The 12,229-nt window shown below is 43.1% G+C and overlaps 1 non-coding gene across 1 annotated transcript; it reads right to left on the bottom strand.

Moving 5' to 3' along the window:
• Positions 1–455: 455 nt before the first annotated feature.
• Positions 456–537, bottom strand: trnas-aga (transfer RNA serine (anticodon AGA)). The gene has a single exon. It is a non-coding gene; the product is annotated as a tRNA-Ser (tRNA).
• Between the last annotated feature and the right edge of the window lie 11,692 nt (positions 538–12,229).

Here is a 12,229-nt window from a genome sequence, read left to right as displayed (position 1 = left end):
TCCTCTTGCTTGCACCATATCCAGGGATGAGAAATCCCGTTTGGTGGAGAGATTCCCGAGGCTGGTGAGTTTCACTTTGGAACAAAGATGTTTAAGTGGCAATTTCCTGCGGTTGTTTGTAATGATGGGAGAGGGAGCGGTGGGGAATGAGCACTTTGACGAGGAGGAGGAAGTGTTGCCACTGACCCGAGTCAGAGAACAGAGGACAGGGATTAAAGGAATCCAATGAAAAGCAGCACTTCTGCTTAGGACGTTCAATAACAACTGCAGAAACCCGATGTATCGAGCAGTGTATCGGGACAGAGAAACAGAGATACAGAGATAATGTTTTAAATATGGGACATTTCTGATGAAGAACTCGAGTTTCCCAAGTCTAATCAAATTACCGGCCTGCTTTGCAAAAGAGGTTTTCTGAACTTTCAGCGAGAATTGTTCCAGCAGGAAAGCATTCATAACGTAGTCAGCAGGATTCGAACCTACGTGGGGAAACCCCAATGGATTTCTAATCCATCACCTTAACCACTCGGCCATGACTACAGACAGTGGAGCGGTGTTGAGCATTTACCAAATCAGCCGTGATCTCATTGAAAGCTCTCGCTGACTTGATGAGCTAAATGCTTCCATCTCCTTTCATACCTTTGCTGTCATTTGTAAGGTGCGAGACACCAATGTAAAAGAAGAAAAGCACAAAGGTAGGAAAAGATATTTGCAGCCAAACTGAGTCAAAATTATTTATTGAAAGGAAAATCATACTTGGCAATTTGCTAGATCTCTTTCCGAACATGACCAGCAGAGGTAAGCAAGGGAGCTATTGATCTGAGTATTCTTGGACCTGAAGCAAACAAAGGTTAGTGACATATTCATTTCTTTTTCTGGCGAACGAAATGTTCTTTCCTGATGGTTACAATGAAAGAGATGGTTCCCAATAAAAGACAAAGATTAAGTCGCATCTAGATATATTTCAATGTGACACGATTCATTTTCAGTCCCTAATTTCCCCAGAGATGGAGGGGGTGAGTTACTTTACTTCACGCTTCATCTCCTCAGCTCGGAGGTACAGACATGAAACCGCTAGAGATGGAGTTCTTGAATTGGGAACCAGCGACACTAGGCAAAAGTGAGGACTGCAGATGCTGGAAACCAGATTTTAGATCAGAGTGATGCTGGAAAAGCACAGCAGGTCAGGCAGCATCCGAAGAGCAGGCAAGTCGACCTTTCTATTGCCAGTCCTGCTGCGTTCTGCAAACAATTTTCGTTTTTGGCTCAGATTTCCAGAAACTGCAGCTATTTGTTTTATGTTAACCTTCATAATGTTTTGGACAAAACCAATGACCTGCCAGCACCGGAAAATCGGCAGAAGTACTGGTACACCGATATGTTTGCTGAACAATACAACCATTCCATGAGCGGGAATACGATCCGGGCCACGGTGCTGAGAGTACCGAATCCTCACAAGTAAATCCTCACAAGAACATTTTCGTTGCAGATTGTTTTCAACTTGTCTTCGAAGATTTACAAAGTGGGGAAAGGCCATTCCGCCCATTGTGCATTGCGGCTAATCAGAGAGCCATCTATTCTAGTCGCAGTTTCCAACTTTGGCCCAAAGTTTGGTCAATGTGTCATGCAGAATCTCAGCGAGTTCACTCAGACATTTTTGTGTGTGCAGAATGATTTGCCACATTTAAGGCAAATTCAATGGCATCCGAATGGGTATATAGACAGGAAGCGTTCGGAGAGATAAGGAAACCATTTTGGCAAATATGGTTCAATTAATTTCGGTTATCTGTTCAGCAGGGACAGGTTTGATAGTCGGGTCTTTTTCCGTGCTCGGCATCTTTGATGTGCTCCCGCAGCTCCCGCAGCTGACACCAGTTTTAATGGACCATTTGCAAAAAATGCACTCTGTTTGTTACGCTGTCAGCGCGTTTGCCTATATTTCTGGAGGGTGGATGGGACCAGTTGACCCAGCGATGAGGGTCTTTCTGGACTTTTGCTGCCAATGACCATTCGTTTGGCACCTTCCCAACTTTGCCATCAAAGAGTTTGCTGAAGAATAATACCGCACTGATAATGTTACCCCCCTCAGCTCTCCAACGAATCCAGAAACTGACAGCTCTTCATGTGGAACAGAAGCAAAACAGAAAGGGTGGACCATTGCCAGGCACACCGAAGCATGCATGCTGCCTTTGTTGCGAAGCTCGTGTGCTTCATGGAGATGTTGTTGGAATGTTTTGCGGAGCTGGGAAGTGGGATCCACACAGTTCTGGGTAACATCCTCAGGGTTGCACAGCCTGTTGTGAAGCCTACTGTCCTGTGGCGTTTGGAATTGATTTAGTTTCATTGCCGCTGGGTCCGGTTGTTGGTGTTGCAGATTGGATCCTGATCAATGTGTTTATTGATGGAATCCATGGATGGGTGCCCTGCTTCTAGAAAATCTCTGGCTGCCTTCTGATTGCCATGTTCTATTACTGTTGTGCTGTTCTCCAGGATGCTTGCTGTCTGTACGTATAGCTACTCGGGACAGCTGGCCGTGGCAATTACTGACGGCCACACAAATTCTTTACCACGAATATGTATCCCACAACTGCATTCCCAGATGTCTGGCACACTAAATTGTCAACTAGGATATGCCATAAAGCAATTGAAACACCCATGCTTCCCTTTTTTAAAATAAATTTCTGGAAACTGATAGCCAGACTCCTCTGAACACACGGACTTAGGACAGCACATAAACCAACAGCCTCGCTGAGGGAAAGCTCACCAGAAAACAATATCCAATGCCCATCTTGTGCAGGACAAATGTGGTTGTCAGGATTCAACGCAGGGACTGCACGAAACACTATATCGGAGAAACAGTCGGACAACTAGCGAGCTGCAATCATGAACTTCAGCCATCCCGTATACGCCACGGGCAGATGTTCTTGTAGTTGTACGTAGGGCATTGAGTGTTTCTGATTCAGGGGCTTGGACCGTCTGCAGCACTGGTTAATTCCTTGTGTTATAACTACTGTTGGAACATATGTAAAACTTGATTGCTCATTGAGATGTGCATCCAAAATATTAGCCAAGAGAAGTATTTTGGTGGTTTTTCTGGTGCTGTTCCTGTCATGCCCTCAGGAACTGGACTTATTGTGTGCTTCCTGACGGTTCGGTGCATGCCTCCGTGATCGTATTTTGGGCAGAAACCTGCGTTTTAGCTTCAATAACGTACGTTTGCAAACCTGGTATACCTCCCTGTATTTTGTTATATCTTATTGTGTGCAATTGCAACACGGCAAATTATTAATTTACATTGGAAGGTGACAAACGGAGGCGTGTGAAATGCCAAGGTATTAGTGACATTTATCCAATGGTTGCATATTACTTTGATTCAGGAGATAAGGATGTAAAACGTGTTTGTGTAGAAATGAGGACCAGTAAGGAAAGAAGTCATCCGCAGGTGTAGTTTACAAGTGCACTCACAGTAACCACTACGTACAAGAAAAAAATACTACATGTGAGTGATAAAAGATGGCTATAGTTACGGGTGATCTTAGTTTCCCATCTCCCACTCACGGTTCAATAGTAAAAAAAAAAAGTTTGGATGACAATAATCAATACATCATATCTGTCCCAGAGAACAACGCGAGCCATATTTTGGTCATTGTTTAGTTTACAGCTGACTTAGTCTCTGTCTTTTCTTGGAAACCATCTCCTTTGTTGTGACCATCAGGAAAGATATTACTTTTGACATAAAGAAAATGAAGATTATGTCACTAATCTTTGTTTGTTTCATGCCCAAGTACAATCAGACGTCCTTGATCAACTCTGCTAGTCATGCTAGCAAAGAAATCTGGAAAAATGCCAAGTGTGATTTTTCGCTCAATCAATAATTTTGATTCAGTTTGACTGAAACCACCTCTCCCTAAAATTGTGCTTTTCTTCTTTTAAAATGGTGTCCGGTATATTCCAAATGATGGCAAAGATACGAGAGCTGATGGAAGCAATTTAGCCTATCAAGTCTGCGACAAAATTCAATGAGATCATGGCTGATTTGGTTAATTCTCAACCCCCGTTTTTATCCTCATCTCCGTGATGCTCCATATCTATCTATCACAGCCTTGAATACACCTCGCCTTCACAGCCCTCTGTTCTTAGGAAACCCACAGATTCGCTACCCTCTGAAAGAGTGAATATCCTCCTTATCATTTTCTTAAATGTTTGATCCCTTCAGCTGTGAGAACGCACTCTCGTTCCAATTTCTCGGAGGTGTACATCAGAGCAGAATAAGCCCCTGAAGGTAGGTCTGCACTCTCCAGTGCCGCCCCGTGTATTTGAAACATTTTCAGATTTTGACCTCTGATTAAAAATAGTAGACCTAATTTGCGCATCAGATTTGCCAGTGGTGAATTTTTTCAAAAAGACTTCAATGAGCGTAATTCTACTGGCAGTGAATAGGGCTAGACAAATTAGATTACTTACAGTGGGGAAACAGGTCCTTCGGGCCAACAAGTCCACACTGCCGCGCCGAAGCACAACCATCCATACCCCTACATTTACTCCTTACTTAACACTACGGGCAATTTAGCATGGCCAATTTGCCTGACCTGACCTGCACATCTTTGGACTGTGGGAGGAAACCGGAGCATCCAGAGGAAACCCACACAGACACGGGGAGAGCGTGCAAATTCCACACAGTCAGTCGCCTGAGGTGGCAATTGAACGCGGGTCTCTGGCGCTGTCAGCCAGCAGTGTTAACCACTGTGCCACCGTGCCGCCCTAATGCAAGGACATTTTTCTTTCGCGATCCAGTGCTGTGTTTATTCACCTCTCTGCGCATGAAAATGGATCCTACCCATCCACTTTATCTCTCATCAATATGTGTGCAATTCAAATTGATGCGGCCATGACTGCATGCGCGCAATGCTGTCTTAGTATGTCTTATGTAATGGAAAGTTCCAACCTGAAACACCAGGATTTGGCTTTTCTTGGCACCCCAGCATCCTCCTCCTTTCGAAAGCAAGAGAGTCCGACAGTGAATACTGGGGTACCAGGAAAAGCTAAATCCTGGTGTTTCAGGTTGGAACTTTCCGTTACATAAGACATACTAAGATGGCATTGCACTCGTGTAGTCATGGCCGCGTGATACAGGTGATGGATTAGAAATCCATTGGGGCTTCCCTCCACAGGTTCGAATTCTGCTGGTTCAGTTTTCAGTGATGTCATGCTGGACGAGTTTTCACTCACAGTTCAGAAATCTCGTCTCAACAAACAAGACCAGTCAGTTGATTAGACTTAGCAAACTCAAGTTATTAATCAAAAATGCAACACACTTAAAACATTATCTCCGTTTCTCTTTTCACAGTTACTGCCAGACCCATCGAGATTTTGCAGTATTCTTTGAATGTACTGTGCAGAAGTGCTGCTTTTGAATAGATTCCTTTTACCCCAGTCCTCCGTTCACTAACTCTGGTCAGTGGCAAAACTTCCCCCCGCTCGTCGAAGAGCCAATCCCCACCACTAATTTTCCCATCATTATAAATAGCCGCAGGAAATCGCTGACAAACCATCTTTGCTCCAACGCGAAACTCACCAACATCGGGAATCCCTCCACAAAACGGGACTTCTCATCCCTGGACATGGTGAAATACAGACGATTGTGAACAGAATTTGGGAAAATATTGTCACTTGTCAGGTGAAAAAATGTTAAGAAGGCAAAACACGTCACCCAGTCTCCAGCTTTGTGATTCATCAGAAACTCTTTGGGAAAAGGACTCAGAGGAGAATGAAGAAGTGTGAATTGTCAGACTGATCGGAAACAGTCAGGACAACTTCCCGTTCTTTAAGTGGACGGGACATTGATTCTGATGTTCTCAGGACAAGAACTGATTGGAGACATTGAAGTAATTCTCGGTCCTGTACATGAGCAATACAAACCTCATCTGGACTCTGGGACAATGAAAATACTCGATTCCACACAAGATACTGAGAGGTTCGAAGAGAGATATTCCCGATTAGCACAGAGCTGGTTCCCAGTGACATGGGTGTGTCTGTCGTGGATGGGATCAGACTGTTCCCATGTCTCCATTATGAATGTCACAGTCCTTATTTCGGAAAAGTAAAGCTGATAGAGGACAGTTGTCGTTCTGGGAATGGCAGCCTGAAGTTGGAGGTCAATCACAGACTGCTTTCGAGGATCTTCCAAGGTGTTAGGTTGGAAGTATCAGCTCATTTGACTGTTAACTGAAATGTTACTGGTTCAAAGGCCCCAGGGCGACAGCGGTTGATGTTCATAATGTATCTGTTTTCTGTGCTGCATCATTTCGTGTTTCTAATGGGGTCAGGAAAATGTTTTCCAAACAGAAACTTTTGGTATGACGAACAATAAAAAAGTTTCTGCGTTGCTTTAATGGTTAATGTAAAGAACTGTGGATTCTGGGAATCTGAAGCAAAAACAGAAACTGCTGTCGAAACTAACAAGTTTGGCAGTGCCAGTGGGAGATTACCGAGTTCTGATGAAGTTTTGAAATATTTGTCTCTAATTCTCTGAATAGACGCTGTAAGATTTCTGTTCGTGGTTTTAACTGAATGCCTATTTCATTTATATGGATAATACAGCCGAATCCAGCACAAACCAAAATTAAGAAATAACACCTCAGTATCTCACTCCACCGCAAGCCCAAGGATAACTACACGATACTGCACTTCTCCAGCTTCCACCCTAAATATGTTGAAGAAGCCATACCGTAAGGACAACCGCTTCACCTGCACAGGAACCGCTCAGATGAGGAATAATGCGACAGACACCTAAAGATTTTGAAGGATATCCTCATGATGATGGGGTACATGTTGAACTGATTGATCGCCAGTTCCGGTGTGCCACAGTGAAAATCTGCTGTGAACTCGTCAGAAGACAGAGAGAGGATGCGACTAACAGAGTATCTTTCATCGTCAGTACTTTCCTGGAGTTCAGCACGTTCTTCACAGGATTCAGCATGTCACCGATGATGATGAGCATCTCACTAAAAATATCCCCATGAGTTCAATTCTCACCTTCAAACACCCAGCAAAATTATAACATACGACCGTTACAGTAAACTACTCAGCCTTCACATAGCATTAACCACAACAACACAGCACCATGCGTTCGCAACCTTTGCAAGACATGGACACTACCATCACCCGTTAGTACACCACCCACCACGTACACGACATGTACTCATGTGACTCAGGCAATGTTGTTTGTCACATATGCAGCAGGCAATGATACCACAAGATACCACAAGATACCCAGTAATGGTATGTTGGCGAGACCATGCAGATGATGTGCCAATGGATGAATGGTAACGGCATAACAATTGCCAGACAGGATTCTTCACACCCAGAGTTCAGCAATCAAGGACATTTGGTTTTCAATATTCGACTAAATGTCCTCCAAGGCGGCTTTCGAGATACACAACAACGCAAAATCGCCAAACAGATTTGGATCGCCAACTGGCTTAGTTGTGGTGATGGCATCAACCACGATATTCGGTTAATGTCACACCACATGTGACCCACCACACTGTTCTGTATCTGTGAAATCTTCCTTATTGTTCTGTTTTCACACCATCCCCGTTACAACTTGTTATTGTCTCTCTCCCTTAATCACTTTGTTCAATATTGGCTTACTGATAATTTGGGACAGACTCGCGGCATGAGACTCTAGTCTAATAAAAATCAGAAGATCTGGGAATGCTGTAACCAGGAGCAAGGGCAAGGGTTACTGGGCCGGGTGGGGGAACGGGACTGGGGCATCGTGGCGAAGGGGGCAGGTGTTTCGCTGGTCTGGGGACATCTGTGGAGGAACATGAGAGTTAATGTTTCGGATCTGGTGACTCTTCCTCTTATGTTTTTGTTGTGGAGCGGTTTTCCAGTTGCTTCTGTTTCTGTTCCATGCCATTCCAGTGCCTTGATTTGTCTCCAGTACGACTTTATTTTAACGGTTTGTAATTATCTCTCTGCCTCACTTTGTTGGATCATAGGTCATCCATTCTGTTGGCACTCAGTTATTGACACATTACTCACACTGACTGCAGAGACTAAGTCTTTGACACTCCGCTCCCACAATTTGCCTGATATTTTGATCTGTCTGCCCTTGATCTCTCTTCCCTTAAATTCAGTGTTCTGTGTTATTACCTCCCACTTCACCTAACGAAAGGGCTCTGGTCCGAAATCTTGTTATTTCAAATAAACATGTGCATCTATAACCTGGTGTGATTTTGAATTGGTCCATCGCAGTCCAAAACCGCAACCTCCACAGCAGGTACACGGAAACACCACTACACGCACTTTCCCCTCCACACTATGTTCAAGCTCGTTTACTCCTGTTGTCGCATGCAATTCTGAACTTGTTGTTGTTCGTGATGAAATCTTAAGGTTCAAGCGGTTCTTTTGCAATGTATGTACTTTGGAATGTGGTTCAATTCAAAGAAAAACATACTTCAAGGGGCGATATATGCTTCAAAGCTTTGCCTGAGTTGTTTAAATGTCATTTATCTTGAACCCAGTGAGCTGACAGAAGAATAAACATGCTTTGCACTTCTACCACACGGTGCCAGGGACCCAGTTCAATTCCAGCCTGTGGCGACTGTCTGTATGGTGCTTGTACTCCCCCCATGTGTGCGTGAGGTTTCCTCCCACATTATGAAAACTGTGTAGTTTCGGTGGATTGCCAAATGGAAAATACCCAACTTGTCTAGGTATGTGGACTTCAGATTATTTCGCTGTGAGAAACTGGAAGGGGATCGATTAGGAAGTGTTTTTTGTTGGGATAATCTTCACTGCTTTGGTATGGGCTTGATAGACCGAACGGCCTACTTCCACACAATTGGGATTTTACGAAAATTATTGCGATCGTGCGATTTTACAGACAGTCTGAAAGATAAATAATGTTTCCAGGTGTCGTTTTGAATGTCTGCAAACGATATTCCAATTCTCACACAGGAGCTACACCTCGAAGTCTGCACTTATGCAATTTAAAGTTGTGCATTCAGTGTTCACGCTTCGGAAATCACAGCTTTTTACCATTAAGATCAAATCTTGTGTTTCTTAATCTATATCATAAACAGTCGAATTAGTCTCATTTATCTACATTTAATGAATGTACTTCAAACTGATTGGTATGGTAACTTCTCAGATTCAGGTTCATTTTGATCGTGGATAGGTAGATGACAAACACTCTTCCCATCATCCCAAGTGGACTTGGAAGGCATCGATCACCAACGCTGAGCCTGTTGCTCCCTGGGAGAGGGTGAAGCGCGGTGATGGCCTGTTCGGTGACATCATACATGTATTTGTCTCCAGTTAGTTTCTATGGAGTAGGACTGACAATGAGGGGAAGTTCGAAGGCAAGATCTGATTCTGGGAGGGGAAGCCTCTTGAAGAGGTTTTGGCAGTATCTGAGAGACTTTCCAAACTTCAAACTGGCAAAGTCATTGAATAAAATCTCGGGGGATGCCTTCTAACAGGAAAATGGTGTAACCGAAAATATATAACATAGCCTAAATGAAGATAAATACCGCAGTCTTAGCAGGACGAATGGTAAGAAGAACATATTTGATTGAGGACTTCCTGCTGCAGCCTTTAAGTAGCGCAGCTTAGTCAGCTGCTCATAAATGATGATAAAACATCTATCCTTTAACTGATCACCTTCAGCCACGTGCTGGAGTATGTCTTGTCTACATATGTCTACCTTTTGCTGCAAAATGGGTATGGAGACGTATATGTCTTTGATATCAGGCTTATTCGAAAGAATGGCTCCACTAAGGTTTGAAGTTAGCTTTCGTGATTCGTTGGGTAGCACTGCTGCCTTACAGCATGAACGACCTGGATTCGATTCCAGCCTCAGGCGACCGTTTAGAGATCGCATATTCTCCCTGTGTCTGCATGGATTTCTTCGGATTGCTCCAGTTTCCTACTACAGTCCAAAGATATGCAGGTTAGATAAATTGGATATGCTGAATTGTACCTCATTCTCCAGAATGTGTTGGTCAGGAGCAGTGCAAAGTAATAGGGAAGGGAAATTGCTGTGGGTGGAATACTCCTTAGAGGTTGCGTGTGAACTTGTTGGGCCTAATGACCTGTTTCCACACTGTAGGGATGGTATGATTCTATTTCATAACGTCGGTACTTTAACAGCGTAAGGCATGATACAACTCAGCAGCTTGCTAGTAAAATGTTGAATGGTGGATTCACGCTGATTATCTGTGTCAACGTTAACTGGCAAGTGTTCATCTCAATTGGAATTGACGACTATGCAAATTTAATTGAAACAGAATCATGGCTGGAAAATACCTCCAGTGAAAATGCATCACCAAATTCAACATTTCTATTCATGGCAAGTTGCTGACTCAGCCTATTTCAAATGTCTGATTACATGAATCTGCTGCAAGAACACAGGGATACATATTTCCAAACTGCTTCTCTTAACTCTGTAGCTTAAGCGTTCGATTTTTGTGAAGGTTTTCTCACCTCCCAGTAAATGTTGGCCTTCTAACAATTGAGTTTGACAAAGTTTATTTGAACAGTTCATTAAACTATTTGGATGTTTTGAAGTGGGGGAGGAGAGCAACCCTCTGATCCACTGGGACAGTGAAGGACTGACTGAAGGAATACCTATCCAATTGTGATGTTTAGTAGCTTGGAAGGGAACATACAGATACTGATTTTCCCATTCGTTTACTTCCTTTGTCTTTAGGACGATAATAGTACTAGAGTTGGAGTGTGCTGTCAAATTGAAATTGTTGATCAATCAAAAAGCTGCGACAGTGGTGAATGGATTGAAATTATACATATAGTGCCAATCGAACTGGCTCAATTGCCATTGAATGGAACGTTCTGAAGAAACTCAGCCGACCTGGTAGCAACTGTGAAAAGTGTCAGAGAAGTAATATTTCTTGTCCTGTATGTCCTCTCTTCAATACTGTTCTGCAGAAGAGTCATTTTGGCCTCAAAAAGTTAACTGTATTTCTCTCCAAGTATGCTGTTAGAGTTGCTGAACTTCTCCAGCACTTTCTGCTTTCATTTCAGTTATTAAATGTCCGCAGCATTATCCTTTTGTACGAATGTTTCATAATGGCACTGTCCAACATCTTGAGGTATGTTGTCGATATATTTGTTCAGTCAATCGGGGAGTATTCCATCACACACTTGACGTGAGCCTTCTCGATATTAGAGAAGCGATTGGAGTCAGAAAGCCCATGACCGATGGCAGTTGTCTTGCCATATGGCCTGCTGTTGTAGCCACATTATTTATGTAGGGAGGACAGTTCATTTTGGGGTTAATAGTAACTCCCAGATTATTGATCGTTGAAGACTAGGTAATGGCAACACCATTGAATTTCCAGAGGTGATGATTAGATTATCTTAATCAGGATGTGTGAAATTCATTTCACTTGTCTGCCCAGGCCTTCACATTGCCAGAATTCTGCTGCATTGTGAATTGGAATGCTTCAGGAGTTGAGGAGTTAAGAATGCGGCTGAAATCTGGACATTTATTAACGAACAGAACCTTGAATAATTCCTGAAGTGAGGTCCTGGAGTTTAGATAACTGACCTGCAACAACCAATCCAGTTTCTGTGCTTCTGGAGTCACATGTATCTTGGAGCAAATAAGAATAGCAGCTTTACTTCTCTAAGGGGTAGATGCGTATCGGAAGGGATTTTCCATGGTAAGTTGTAATGGGTTAAAGGCATTAGACATAGAATTTCAACTTAGAATTCATGGCATCTATCGTTGCAGGGTTTGAATTAGGTCTCTGATATCAATTCTGGAATATCTTCAGGTGAGCTGATTATCATGTACTGACGAGCAATGTTTCTCCAAAACTGGGATTAAGCTTGTTATTAAGCTTCTCCATTTCTCAGAAATTTGAATAAAAAACAAAAAAAATGTGAGCAATGCTACAGTCTCAGTCTCCACAAGCTGCTTACACACAGTACAATGCAACACCTTTGGTGATGCATCAACTCAGATTTTCAAACAAGGAGCTTGTCAGTTGCCTGAAGGAGAGATAACGTCGCACAGAAAACTGCATCAAACAATTCAAACATGTGGAGAAGGTGATCCTCACTATCCTGGTCTTCATTGGCGTTCCTTATAAGGCATTATGACAATTTCACTTGTTTTAGTCTGCTGCTGATCTGCTCTTTGGTTTTAACTTTTGAACAATAAAGTCTCCAATTCACTGACAGGTTTCCTTATTTAGAC

This window comes from Chiloscyllium plagiosum, unplaced genomic scaffold (genome assembly GCF_037043375.1).
Source record: "Chiloscyllium plagiosum isolate Xiang-an unplaced genomic scaffold, Cpla_swu_hap1 HiC_scaffold_29, whole genome shotgun sequence".
NCBI lineage: Eukaryota > Metazoa > Chordata > Chondrichthyes > Orectolobiformes > Hemiscylliidae > Chiloscyllium > Chiloscyllium plagiosum.
This window is presented reverse-complemented; position numbering and strand designations above follow the sequence as displayed.